The following is a 13,988-nucleotide window of genomic DNA, read 5'->3' as shown; positions in this document are numbered from 1 at the left end:
TATACCTGTAGTGTTATCTTCAGAAAATCATAAAAAATAAAGGGGCCACAACCCAAAACAAAGCTGGGAAAAGTCAGAGGACCTGCTTAGTGTGCAAAACACTTACATGCAGCATTGTGGGTGTTGTGATTTAAATGCTATTGGTTTGTGAACAGAATACCCCTATCCCAGTGCATTGTGCCACATTAAATAAAAGCACGAGAAAAAGAGATTCAGAACACAAAGCTGTGTCAGCGTTCTGTGTAAAAAGTCGGTTGGAACATCATGGGAGCTGTTTTTAATAAGCCGCTGAGTAAAGAATATTTTAATCTTCCTGCTGTCAGTAGTATTGTCAATATAGTTGACCCTTACCTGAATGAAAACAGGACGTAAAGGAGGGGTTTCAGAAATCAAACAAAGCTTTATTCCCGTGCTTACAGTCTGGGTAATTGGAGACCGCGCTGTTATGCTTCCTATGGTCATATTGACCGTATTGAACAGTATTTCTTGCATTGTGAACGTGTGCACACAGCGGTCCCCGGGTTCCAGTTCGTGCGTAATCACGCATCGATGAAAAACCGGAGGTTTAAAAAAAGATAATTAGCACACTGATAGTTTGGTGTAGAGGCTGTGGAAATATCCGCAAGTCGTGGTCTTTAAAATGCATTTGGTTTGAAGGCGTTCTGTGCGTCCATTGCGAAGATATGGACAAAAGAATATTCGAGTGTGGTTAAAAAAACGTCATAAAAATGACAAAGTGAAGGCTGAGAAAGCATTCACAATGTATTTTATAAGCATGTGTTTTTGTAATTCTAAGAGATTTCGCGAAAGCCCTACAGGCGTGCCAAAATCGTTTTCTAACTTCAAATTAACTTTTCCCCGGTCACGTTTTGCACGTTCGAGTAGTTTTAATGCGGCTCCTTCGTACACGGTGCTGATCTTTTGGAAAGCAGGAGGCAAAACCGACACGTTCTCATACCGGATGTTGAAACCCGGGCCGCCTGGCTGAAAACCAGGAAACCTAACCGCTAGACCATATTTCAGCGAACAACCACGCTGTTCCTGGTATCATGCAAGCAAACTACATAAATATGAGAAAACACGCAAGAGAGTTGTCACTCAGAGTGTCGAAGGGTCGATTTATACTGGGGCTCAGTTGAAATGCAACGTCAGGACTTTTCCGAATTATGTCACACGAAGAGAGCACAGCCTTTTCCGTCCTACCCACATGTGTCTCGGTAACTCGCCGTGATCGTATAGTGGTCAGTACTTTGCGTTGTGGCCGCAACAACCCCGGTTTGAAGCCGGGTCATGGCAGAATAGGGGCGTCTGCTTTTACTACTTGCACGAATGAAGGCAAAAAAAAGCCAATCGATGTGAACGAACGGCGCTTTACAGAGGAGTACTGCCTGACTGGATCGTTGATGAACGACAGAGGCCACTCCGACCTCTTCTCGGTTTTCTTCAATGACTTACTAAGGATCTTCTTCACATTCGCCCATGCAGGGGAAGCCAGTTACACCAAAGCAAAAGCAGGAAAGTGCATTTCAAGCAGAGACCAGGAGGGACTTGTTTACACCGAAAGTGGTCGGAGAATGGAACAATGCGCCCAGCCCTGTTGCTGGAGCCGATTCTTGATGAGATCTTGGGCTCACTAAGAGGCCCCCGCTGGATGCTTATCTTTCTGTTGTTCTTGCAGGTCCTGCGCTGCTTTTGAGCCGACAGAGCTCTTCCTGGTCTGTCGGCACAGCCCAATTGCAAATGATCGGCTCCTCGTACAGAAGGAACGTGCGTTTGGTACAAGAGTGCACGAAGGCACCAGAAATACATTGGGAACAAATGACCGGTCGCTCAAGACCTCTGTGAAGTACAGGAGCGTGCAAAACGAGGCTGTTTCTGCCCGGTCTCGGACCAGGGACCTTTCGCGTGTTAGGCGAACGTGATAGCCGCTACACTACGGAAACCTGCAGGGACCGCTGCTGGTGTCTCGCTTGCGTTTCGGGCTGAGAAAGGGACACGTCACTTTAGGCAGGGGGCGCTGGAGAGAGGAACAAAGGGCGCGATGAAACAAAATGTCAAAACTCGGGATCGAACCAGGGACCTTTAGATCTTCAGTCTGATGCTCTCCCAACCGAGCTATTTCAGCGGTGCGCAGAGCCCACAGCCACCTGCTCCAGCCTTCCTGTGTTGCGGCATGAGCGCACCAAGAGTAGCGGGAGAGTGTTGCAGGAACGTCACTCAGAAGGAAAGCCACCCAGGTGCGCCCTCTGAGCTCTGTCCAGCGCATCTTCCTCGCATGGACTTCTGCCTGCGACGGGCAGGAAACAATTAGCAAGAACAGAACGACACCCCATGGGTGTCTCATGACCACACCTGTGATACGTGCAGGTGTGAGGGGTTGCCGGGCTATTTTGGAGCAGAGCTTGGGCGGAGGGGGGGCAGGAAAGCAGACAAAGAGGTGACACCCCAAGGTCTGCACGATCACAGCTCTCCGCAGCCCCAGGCTTCCGCTCGATAAGCTACTGGACAAACCCTCCTCACACAGACCGTGGAAAAGCCCCCGAGTGGGAGGGCTCTCTCTTCCTCCCAGGAGCTCTTGGAAATGATGCACAGACAGGGCGCGGGGAGCCGCCGCCTGCAAACACGGCTCCAGGCAGGACTTCACTCCGCAGGAGCCGCAGAGCAGAGGAGATGGGGGCAGCTTAGCTCCTGTGCAGAGACCTGAGCTGTTGTTGCTGCGGATGCCGTCTTTTCTGCACTCGGGGTAGGAGTGAATGTTGAGTTGCCCTTAGAAATGAAGCAGAGCACTTCAACGACACGGGTGTGTGTGTGTGCGCCCTGGTGATTCTGGGAGACAGATCGAACCTGGGCTAAAAGAGAGGGGGCTTAGCCCTCTTCCATTTGCTAGTTCAAAGTTGTACAACCCATTTGTATCTGCTAGGCAGCGCAGTCGTCATCCACAAAGAAGGCTTTGAAAAGCGTCAATAGCAAGTCATTCCGAGTTGGTTGTTTGTGTTTTCCGTTCAGACGCAAAATGCTGAAATGATCTCTCGGCTCCTCGGTTGTCATTTCTGCTCCGTAAAGGAATCACAGCACGCATCGCCTTCCAGCACTCTGGGTTGGGACACGATGCAGAGGGTCGGTGCATGCGCTGTCTTCCTCATTAGTATAGTGCCATTTTAGAAGGCATGGCCATGACTTTAGCTGCAGCTTGCAGCTTCTAGTTTCAAGACTAGTCTTTTTTGAAGCTTCCCATTATTTCTGTGATTCCTCTTTCCATTACATAAGTTTGCCAATTCACTTTCTTTCCTTTCTTCTCCTTCTCTTCTAAGTTTCTTCAGGAAACTTCTTTTTCCTAATTTAACTTTCCTCTGTCCATTCTGATTCACTTACAAAGATCCTTCATAGTTATGGGTCCCTAATTATCATATATAAATTATGTGCAAGTTCCCTTACACCTATTACCCTAGCTTTACAGTTCATGAACATAAAACATTTTTTTTACTCTTACCCAGGCTATAATTGTTTATCTGAATTTGTCGTACATGTACTTTTGCTGGACTGCTCGGTCCCATTTTCATCTTTGAATTTTAATTACCCATTTTTACCGATCGGTGCCTTACTTAGAACCTTATCACATCAACTACTCCGCAGAGCAAAAACCACACGTCTGTGTTAAGATAAGTTCTTTATATGAGTCCCAGACTCATCAAACCCGCGTGAGAACACCCCTGTGGCTCGCTTCTCAAACTATTAATTTTTAAGGATCACTTACTGGCGTCAGACAGCTGCCAATTCTCCAGACACGTCTCTGGAAGGATAAACAATTTATCCTCTGAGGTTCGTCCAATTTTGCTAAAATTGTCAGGGTCCGGATGGAGTTTCAGTAGCCGTTTGCATTCAGGTTTCTGATCCCGGACGAGCCCTCAAATTGTCATGGAACTATCAAGGAAGCCACAAGAGAGAGTTCTCACCTGAGTAAGGTCTTTATTTCAATATTGCAAGCCCTGCTGCCACTTCGCAAAGTGCAACCAGAGACTCAATTTGTTACAAGCAGTACAGGGTTTTTAAAAGACGTTGTGCTGTAAAAAAGCTCAGCGCTTTGTCCCTTCTAAAAGTTTCCCTTTCCCTAAGAGAAAACAGATTACATCAAAAAGCGAGAGAAGAAGCACGGGATTTGTTATTCAAAGCTAATCAGTTACTTTCAGCTAATTCTAACGACCCAGACAGCATATATTGTTTTGGTACATTGTCTTCTAAAGTAACCCAGACAGTGTACTTTGTTGATGCACTGTTTTCTAAAATTCTGCACGTACTGTAGCACAGCATTTACATCCTTGAAATATATTGTAACGCCCTCGCCTGGTGGTGAGGAGGAAGCGCCCCTAGGCGCTCGTAGTACCGCTGGGCATGCTGGGAGTGGTAGCCGGGAAGAGTCTGAGGGTCAGCACGATGACCAGCGGCTGACCCTACCTGTGTAAATAATGTCCTAGTAATTCTAGTGCCCTGTGTAGTCCTGTAAAAGTAGAGTGTGTTGTTAGGTAATTACCACCCTAAATGTGTGTACGTGTTCGTCAGTCTCCTCATGTGTGTGTAGATCCTGTGTTTGGTTTTTGGTGTGGTTGTAAAATAAAGCCAGTGCTTGGTTAATCGCGTCTCCACTGTTCTTTAGTTCTGAAAAAGAACCTGCAAAACGCTACAATATTATCTTAAAGCACCAATAAATTTTTTGCAAAGCTCTCTACATTTTAAGAATCAATTTACTTATTAGATTTCCACTTCAAGACTTGTTCAGCTGGCGTTCTGGGAGTCGCGTTTTTCAGAATTGTATTGAGATCGTTTCCCACAGAGCTCAGATGTCAAAGCACAGCAGCAGCTCTCCACAGCGATCCTCTATAGCGCCCTTTCTCCCGCAGCTCCGTCCTCATTGGAAGTAAGCAAGAGTGAAAGGCTGAAGTGAAATAGAGCGGGGACGAAGGCAGTGAAGAGAGAGAACGTGGGAAGAAGAGAAAAACGCAAGGGAAAAAAAGCAGCGTCGTAAAAGAGGTGACGGAGCTGTCCTCTCTATAAGAATGGTGCCAGCGAGCCTTGCTCTTGCTTACGGCCACACCCCCTTGAGCATGCCTGATCTCATCTGATCTCGGAAGCTAAACAGGGATGGGCCTGGTTAGTACTTGTATGGGAGACCGCCTGGGAATACCAGGTGCTTTAAGCTTTTAAGCGCAGGAGGCGCCCTATCCCCGCTCGCTCGCTCATTCCCCTGTTCACACGTGCAGTGCGGCTTGTCCGTCTGTTTATTTGTCAGCTTTGGCGAGACAAGGGTGCTTGTGTATTAGCGTGAGCGTTTTTTATTCTGATCATGAACAGTTTTACAAGTCCGCAAAGGATCGAGGAAAGGTTTATCGCCAGCTGAAAAGAGACACAGCGCTTCGGCTGTGGAGACTTGTTCGGCTGGCGTTCGGAGAGTCGCGTTTTTCAGAATTGTATTGAGATCGTTTTCCACAGAGCTCAGATGTCAAAGCACAGCAGCAGCAGCTCTCCACAGCGATCCTCTATAGCGCCCTTTCTCCCGCAGCTCCGTCCTCATTGGAAGGAAGCAAGAGTGAAAAGCTGAAGTGAAATACAGATGCAGCCATTCAAAATGAGCGTTAAAAACCCGCGGTACAGTAACCAACCCGCAGAGCACCGTAGGGCACCGCGGTAAGTGATTGGCTGACCAAAATGACTGATAGGGGCACTCGTGGTGCATTGGTTGGTAGTGAAAAGATTTAATCATTTAATGTATTTACTGTGCACGTTTCAATCCGCTTAGTTTTGAATATTTATATGGAAATTTACCACTAAAGGGAAATTTTAGTAGCTGAGCATAAAAAGAAGAGGAGCATAACGCATCTGAAGGTCATAAACGATATTAATTTTAATTAATATTAACACACACACAGGATGTCAGGAATTGAACCTAGGACCCCAGTGCTGCATGAAAGCAATGCTAACCACTTCGCCACCATTATAAATGGGTGCATATCTTAGTTATCTTTCTAGTTCACAGGTTTGCATGCATAATTTAATTTTGAAAGCCACTGAGACATCAGGTACTACTGTTGTATTTATGAAAAAGAAACAAAACAAAAAACATACTAACAACTGTGTCATCCTACTCCTTAGTTAATACATTTTATTATTCATAAAGAGTTAACATTGTTAGCAAAATATTTTGAATTATATTTAACCCTATTTTTTCTTTAGTTTTGTATTTAACTTATTATATGATAGTCAGACTTAATGTATATTTGAACAATGAAAATATATTTTTACAAGATTTTACATTAAGCACTTAAAATTAATATGGTTAATAATAGTAAACTGTAACATGCTGTAACAAGATCGGTTAAACTGCGAAGAAAATGCTTTCAGAGAAAATGTTTCAGGTGTGAAGAACATAGATCTCCAATGCAATTTCAACCAAACCTGTTCCCACACACCCTGCCCCCACTACCATTAGAATATACACAAAGCACTGAAATCTTTCGAGCTAATGATCAGGTGACCCGAGAGAGAGCGAGAGAAACACCAAGGGGTGCGGAACCAGGGAACTATTTACATGGAAAACGGGCGATCTCCCTAGACTGTCCGCCCGTTTCACTGTTACCTGGATACCTCTTTATTTAGAACTCACTAACACTGATTTTTAGTTTAGAAGGATTCAAGTAGGGTTTTAGATGAAAGGCAGCAACCTTAATCAAGCCCAAATCATAATTGAACCCATTCAGAGCCTACATTACATTTTAGCATTTCATTCTGAGCAGAAGACCCTCACACCTGAAGAAGGCTTGCGTTTTCTCTCTTCTCTTTTAAGCATGTGTACAATTTGTAATACAATTACAATGTGTAATTACAATGCTGTAATACAATTTGAATCGTATGAGGGTGGGGGGGAGTGGGAGGTGTCTTTCGCTGGAAATCTCGCCTGCTTCTACTTTACGAGTACAACCCCCTCTCTGCCGGAGTGCTGGTTGTGACGAATTATACCGGTTTCACAGGTTTCAATCACAGACCATGTGACATGGGAGTCAGGAAACTAACACAAAGCGCCACCGGATTTGATAACGCTATAAAAACGCTATAAAATAATGTGACTAGGCACAGAACAAGTTTACAGCACAGTACAATAATAAATGCTGACCATGACTTTAGAAGCATAAATTGCCTTACACTCAATTTAAACACAAGCTGTCTTTAGCCCTCTAAGCTGGTTCATACAGAAATGTAGAGATCCAGGCTCAGAACACACAGCTTCATTAGCGAATACATATGCAGGACAACTAGAGAAGACGTTTTACAGAGGATGGATTTTTAGAAACATCCCATCAGTGACATCACTGAAGTCAACTCCTAGGTACTGTAACTGTCGTGTGGATAGTTTCACAAGAATCAGACAAAGGTTTAAGCATCGCTTGTTCTAGATAAAACTGCAAAAAAAAAACAACAACCCATAATGTACTTCTTTGCGGCTCTGTTTGCCCAAATCATATATTCACAACGTGAAATTTAGAAAATAATATTACATAACCAAAATCTGGAATATGGAAACAGAACCTGTGTAATTGTTGATAGATGATGTACTCGTAACATTTTTACAAGACGAACTACAACATTTAAAAAATGACTTGTATGTACTTGATATCTCTAATCAATCCACGGCGACATTGTTAAAGCAGAGTCCCAGTAAAACGAAACTAAAACGCCCTGGGTATACCGTTTCACGCTTCTTATTAGTTGCTCAAAAGTAATTTGACCGTATGAAATGCATAATATAAACCTAGAAACATATACGTGAGCAGTATTTACGTACTGTAGTATCGGTGTTAAGACATACCTCTCAAATACTGTAAATCAAGTTAAAAATATCTCAAGACCGATTCTGGTCATAATGAAACCATGTTTCGTGTATGTTTTCTTTAAAGTACCAAGACCAGCCATATACTGTATGTTTATGTTCCAAAATTAATATAGTTTATGGCCTTCACACGCGTTGCAGTATGCTCCTATTCTTTTTATGCTCAGCTACTAAGATTTCCCTTCAGTGGTAAAATTAGATATGAATATTCAATACTTAAACGGGCAAAGTTAAGACATTAAATATACATATACATACTGTATACAGTACAGTTTGCATATGGTAATATGTTTATGTTCCTAAATCAATCTCTTTTATGAGCATGTGAAAGGCATGGTGAATCGATTCTCAAAAATTACTGTACTTTGCATGATTGGAAACAAATGCGTGATTGCGAAATGCTGTGGTGTTACTTTTACAAAGACGGTCAATGAAAAAAAGAATGTTGACCAGGGCAATACTTTGAGTTTACACTTACAGCTTGTCCAAGGTCATTCATTATTAATACTATTAGTAATATCTTCGTTAAAGACTTTGATGGCCAAAGCTCAAACATGAGAGGTTGAGCTTTATTAGCTCCACCTTGCCGAAATTCTGGATACTATTATTTTGCTTGTCGTATTATAGGAGAATTTATGGTAACTCGCGGTATTTACCGGTAACTCGCGGTATTTACCGGTAACTTGCAGTAGACTGCGTACAGCGTACTGGAAAATAATACGGTATCGCCCACGCATTTTGAATGGCTGCATCTGTATGTCCCCCAGCTCTTAGCCCATTGGGCCTGCTGGTGTGACCAGAGCTGCAGCGTCGCCATGCTGGTGGGGGTCAGTTCGGCTTTTCTGTTGGAATGAACAGGGGGGTAACATGATGGTGCTGTCTGTGGTCTGGCTGTCCTGCTGGTCTGGATGAGGGGTGCGTAGTGTGGTGCAGGTTCTTGTCCCATCCTGCTCTTGGTCCAGGTTGGAGGGTTGCACCGATTCTGAGTCTTGTTAGCTGGTATGGATGGGTTTGGGGGTGTTGATACCAGAGTGGTCCGGGGGGGTGCAGGTGTCTCGGGGGCATTCTTGTTTTTCTGTGAGTTCAGGTTGATTCTGTTGGTTTTGCCACGAATCTCCCTCATGCAGGCAAGCGCTCCCGCATTCCTACGAGCTCTCCCCGTACCAAACGTGCACGTGTCAATCAGTCCTCTGCTTAAACCTTCATCTGCCCCCCGGTCATTGCTCACGATTGAGATTCTCTCCAGGAGCTTACGTACTAACTACACCTTTGCCTTACTACGACTTCTCCCCTGGACCTCGACCCCGCTTTTCCGACTACCGCTTTAGCCACTCGATTTTGTACCTTCGCCTGTTTTACGCTTTCTCGGATCCTGACCCCAGCCTGTCTCTTCGTTTACGCCTCTGCCTTCTGAATCCACACCGACGCAACTTCTACGCCTTCCCGGACTCCGACCCCTGCCAGTCCCTCGACTACACTTTCGCCTGTCGATTCTGTGCCTACGCCTGTGCTACATGTGGAAGACCGAGTCAAAAGGTCAGGACAGTGACTATGCGTGGGAAAGGTTTTCTGTTCGCACCTAAGACCCCTGTCTTAGGTGCAAACTAAAGCCTGTGATTCCTCACACCCATTCAACCAGAGAAAATTGAAACAGATTGTAGGATGCCAAATGGCACCCCCCTGTCCTGTTTGTTTGACTTCTGACACTGCCCCTTTCCCTGTATGTTCCTTTGATATAATAAAGTATTGCCTACTTTTAATGTTTAAAAAAGGAAAGTATAACTTCAGTCCAGTGAGCATGTCTTGAGTGCTAGGGGAAACCCTTTCTCTGTGATATGCTCCCCTTCAGCTGATTGTATTAAAGATCTCTGTTGACAATCTCCCAACCTGAGTGAAGACTGAGTTTTCTTCGACATACGCCTTCCCGGACTCGGACCCCTGCCTGTTTACTCCGACTACGCCTGCGTCTCGCGCCAACCCTACCAAGGGCACCGCATTGGATCCCTATCCTCAGCAGTCAGCCCCTGCGTGACAGGTTCTGAGTGTCTTGGTTACATCCGTTTGTGTGTATAGATGAAAAAGCTATTGAAGAGCACCCCGACACCCCCCACCCATCTCGGTGGAAGTTGCCATGTTCAAAAAATCCTAAAAAGATAATTAAAGTTTCACACAACAAAGCATGACTGTGAAAGGTCAGGAGGCCTGCCTAATGGTGGTGCTGGCCCCACTAGCACCTCTTCCAGCAGCAACCTTAGTTTTTCCCAGGAGGTCTCCCATCCAGGTACTGACCAGGCTCACACCTGCTTCAGTACTGAAGGCTGCTGATTATGGCCAGCAGCCATATCGCCCTGCAACTCACAACTGGCAACCCACTGAAGCTAAGCAGGTTTGAGCCTGGTCAGTACCTGGATGGTAGACCTCCTGGGAAAAACTAAGGTTCCTGCGGGAAGAGGTGCTAGTGGGGCCAGCAGGGGGCGCTCACCCTGCGGTCCATGTGGGTCCTAATGCCCCAGTATAGTGACGGGGACACTATACTGTAAACAGGCACCTTCCTTCGAATGAGATGTAAAACTGAGGTCCTGACTCTCTGTGGTCACTACAAATCCCATGGCGTTTCTTGAAAAGAGTAGGGGTGTAACCCCGGCGTCCTGGCCAAATTTCCCCATTGGCCCTTACCAATCATGGCCTCCTAATAATCCCCCTCTTTGAATTGGCTAAATTTCTCTTCTCTCCTCCTCACTGATAGGGGTGAGTGTTCTGGCGCACTATGGCTGCCGTCGCATCATCCAGGTGGATGCTGCACATTGGTGGTGGTGGAGGGGAGTCCCCATTACCTGTAAAGCGCTTTGAGTGGACTGTCCAGAAAAGCGCTATATAAGTGTAAGCAAGGTTATCACAACTCAAAGCAAGGTTGTATAAGGTTAGGGAAGCTGTCTGATGTGTAAAACACCTGGTTGCAGCACTGTGGCTGTTGTGCTTGAAGAGCTATTGACTCGTGAATAGCACCCTCCTATCACCATGTACCGCCTGTCTAATGGTGCCATATTGAAAACATCATAAAAAAATAAAGAAAAGGGACACAGCCACAGCAAGGTTGTATAAGGTTAGGGGGCGTGTCCGGTGTGTAAAACATATGGTTTCAGCAGTGTGGCTGTTGTATTTGAATTGCTATTGAGCCATGAAGAAGACCCACCTATCCCAATGTATTACCTGTAGTGTTACCTTCAGAAAATCATAAAAAAATAAAGAAAGGGGTCACAGCCACAGCAAGGTTGTATAAGGTTAGGGGGCCTGTCTGGTGTGTAAAACATATGGTTTCAGCAGTGTGGCTGTTGTATTTGAATTGCTTTTGTAGCGGCAATGCTTGTTAATAAGACAGAATTAAGCGTTGGTATGCTGTCCTAAATGAGGCCCCATCTCACTCTCCATCTCTGTGGTGCAGCCGCAGAGAAAGTATTCATGCAGGCTGATTTAAGATGTTTTCTTTTGATAAGGAACAAGCTCCCAGACGGGGATGCACTTAGCTAAGCCTGGCTATCATGATCAATGGTCATCCATTGGCGCCTATCAGTCTAGGGAGTGCCAAATGGACATCTGGACTGCATTCCTAAGTGTCAAGAGTAAGTGACTTATATCTCATCTTGACCAACCAATCAGGGACTGGCAGGGCATGGTAATACCATGTGGGTCTCCAATGCCCGCCAAACTCTCAACCAATCAGCACACATCTGGGTCTTGGTCAAAAAGGGAGCGCAAGCTCAGATCGGGGCTCTCCTTGGCCATTTTCGCGCATCCTCAGAGACAATCACGTGACAACTGCTGTTGTCTGCAAAAGGACTTGGACTTTGTTCTGAGCGCGAGGCCGAGGATCCCGTACGTACTCAGAATTCTACCAACGTGAATGCTCCGCTTGATCAACGGCAGCCTACAGTTGGACCCTCGTCGACAAGCTGAATAGCTTATTCAGAAGCAGCGCTGGACCGGGAACGAACCAGCTTCTTCCCAGGCAAAAGAGTGACTTGTGAGGACTCGCGGTCACACTCTGTGCATAGAGACTTTCTACTAGCCAGCCGGACTGCTGGTAGATCCCCTCGGAGCAACGACTGCCCTGCGCGCCGCAGTCAGATTTCTCCGCCCGTCCTACTCCAAGCTGCACCTTGACTGGTTGGCCGGTAGCCAGAGAACGCTGACACAACGCCCATTGGACAACCGCTGCAACAGAGGCTGCAACAGAGCCTGTCAGCTGGTTTGGTGTTCGTGCCGGGAGATTCCAAATCCATACACAGTGGATAAGTAAACCCCATGTTCTACATTGCGTCTCGAGAATTCAATTGTACCTCAACACAAGTTGTTATCAATTTAATTCATGAGTAATGTATTTACTTCCGAGTTTAGAGTAACAGTGGGTAATAACACTGATTAGCGATTTGATAACTGAACGATATATATTGACATATATTCTCTGTTGTGTATCTCTTTGTGTTTGCATCTCTTCGAGATTATATACCTTGTATATTGATAACCCTCACAGTAAGGTCTGCCGCTCGTATCCAGGCAGACTAGTATATCTTTGGTGCACAATTTATCTGAATAAATGTATCTCGTGTATTGAACCCGTGTGTGTGCTTCGTTAGTTGTTCTGACGATTGATTTTCTAAAAGCTACAACGAACAACCTCCTGATTACTGTTACAATTAATAATTGTCTCAGTAAACCCATCAAACCACTACACTATTGAGCCATGAAGAAGACCTACCTGTCCCATTGTATTACCTGTAGTGTTACTTTCAGAAAATCATAAAAAAATAAAGAAAGAGGCCACAGCCACAGCAAGGTTGTATGAGGTTAGGGGCCCTGTCTGGTGTGTAAAATATATGGTTTCAGCAGTGTGGCTGTTGTATTTTAATTACTATTGAGCCATGAAAAAGACCCACCTATCCCAGTGTATACCTGTAGTGTTATCTTCAGAAAATCATAAAAAATAAAGGTTCCACAACCCAAAACAAAGCTGGGAAAAGTCAGAAGACCTGCTTAGTGTGCAAAACACTTACTTGCAGCATTGTGGGTACTGTGATTTAAATGCTATTGGTTTGTGAACAGAATACCCCTATCCCAGTGCATTGTGCCATATTAAATAAAAGCACGAGAAAAAGAGATTCAGAACGCAAAGCTGTGTCAGTGTTCTGTGTAAAAAATCGGTTTGAACATCAAGGGAGCTGTTTTTAATGAGCTGCTGAGTAAAGAATATTTTAATCTTCCTGCTGTCAGTAGTATTGTCAATATAGTTGACCCTTACCTGAATGAAAACAGGGCGTAATGGAAGGGTTTCAGAAATCAAACAAAGCTTTATTCCTGTGCTTACAGTCTGGGTAATTGGAGACTGCACTGTTCTGCTTCCTAAGGTCATATACGGGTTATTCGCACGAAGCCGTATCGAACAGTATTTTTCGCGTTGTGAACGTGTGCACACAGCGGTCCTCCGGGTTCCAGTAAGTGCGGAATTACGCATCGATGAAAAACCGGAGGTTTAAAAAAAGATAATTAGCCCACTGATAGTTTGATGTAGAGGCTGTGGAAATATCCACAAGTCTTGGTCTTTAAAATGCATTTGGTTTGACGGCGTTCTGTGCTTCCATTGGGAAGATATGGACAAAAGAATATTCGTGCTCGGTCCAAAAAATGTCATAAAAACGAAAAAGTAAAGGCTGAGAAAGCATTCACAATGTATTTTATACACAAAGGAAGTATTCTCGCAACTCTAAGAGGTTTCGCAAGAGTATATTGCTGTAGACCAGGATGGCCGAGTGGTTAAGGCGTTGGCCTTAAGATCCAATGGACAAATGTCCACGTGGGTTCAATCCCCACTCCTGGTAGTGTTGTAATAAGTTTTAAGTGACAGAACACTTTGATGATTTACACTCTATTTAAATATGAATTTACTAAATTTCAGTTCAGTTCTCTTCACTCCCACTCCCTGGCATAACTGAGCTCTTACTATCGCATACTGAAGGCTTTACATGCATTAGCTGTATGCGATAGTGAGAGCTCAGTTATGAGTTCCCAATAAAGATGGAATCAAACAGTTTGTTCTGTCTCTCATGGTGATCCTCTT

The 13,988-nt window shown here is 44.9% G+C and overlaps 1 non-coding gene and 1 pseudogene across 1 annotated transcript; both read left to right on the top strand.

Annotated features, from left to right (window-relative positions):
• Nucleotides 1–5,075: 5,075 nt before the first annotated feature.
• On the top strand, nucleotides 5,076–5,194 carry LOC148667095 (5S ribosomal RNA; annotated as a pseudogene).
• Nucleotides 5,195–13,666: 8,472 nt separating this feature from the next.
• trnal-uaa (transfer RNA leucine (anticodon UAA)) lies at nucleotides 13,667–13,749 on the top strand. The gene has a single exon. It is a non-coding gene; the product is annotated as a tRNA-Leu (tRNA).
• Nucleotides 13,750–13,988: the final 239 nt, after the last annotated feature.

Source organism: Lepisosteus platostomus, chromosome 5 (assembly GCF_059453375.1).
Source record: "Lepisosteus platostomus isolate fLepPlt1 chromosome 5, fLepPlt1.hap1, whole genome shotgun sequence".
Taxonomy (NCBI): Eukaryota; Metazoa; Chordata; class Actinopteri; order Semionotiformes; family Lepisosteidae; genus Lepisosteus; species Lepisosteus platostomus.
The sequence above is the reverse complement of the archived record's forward strand: the minus strand, read 5'-3'. Positions and strand labels throughout refer to the sequence as shown.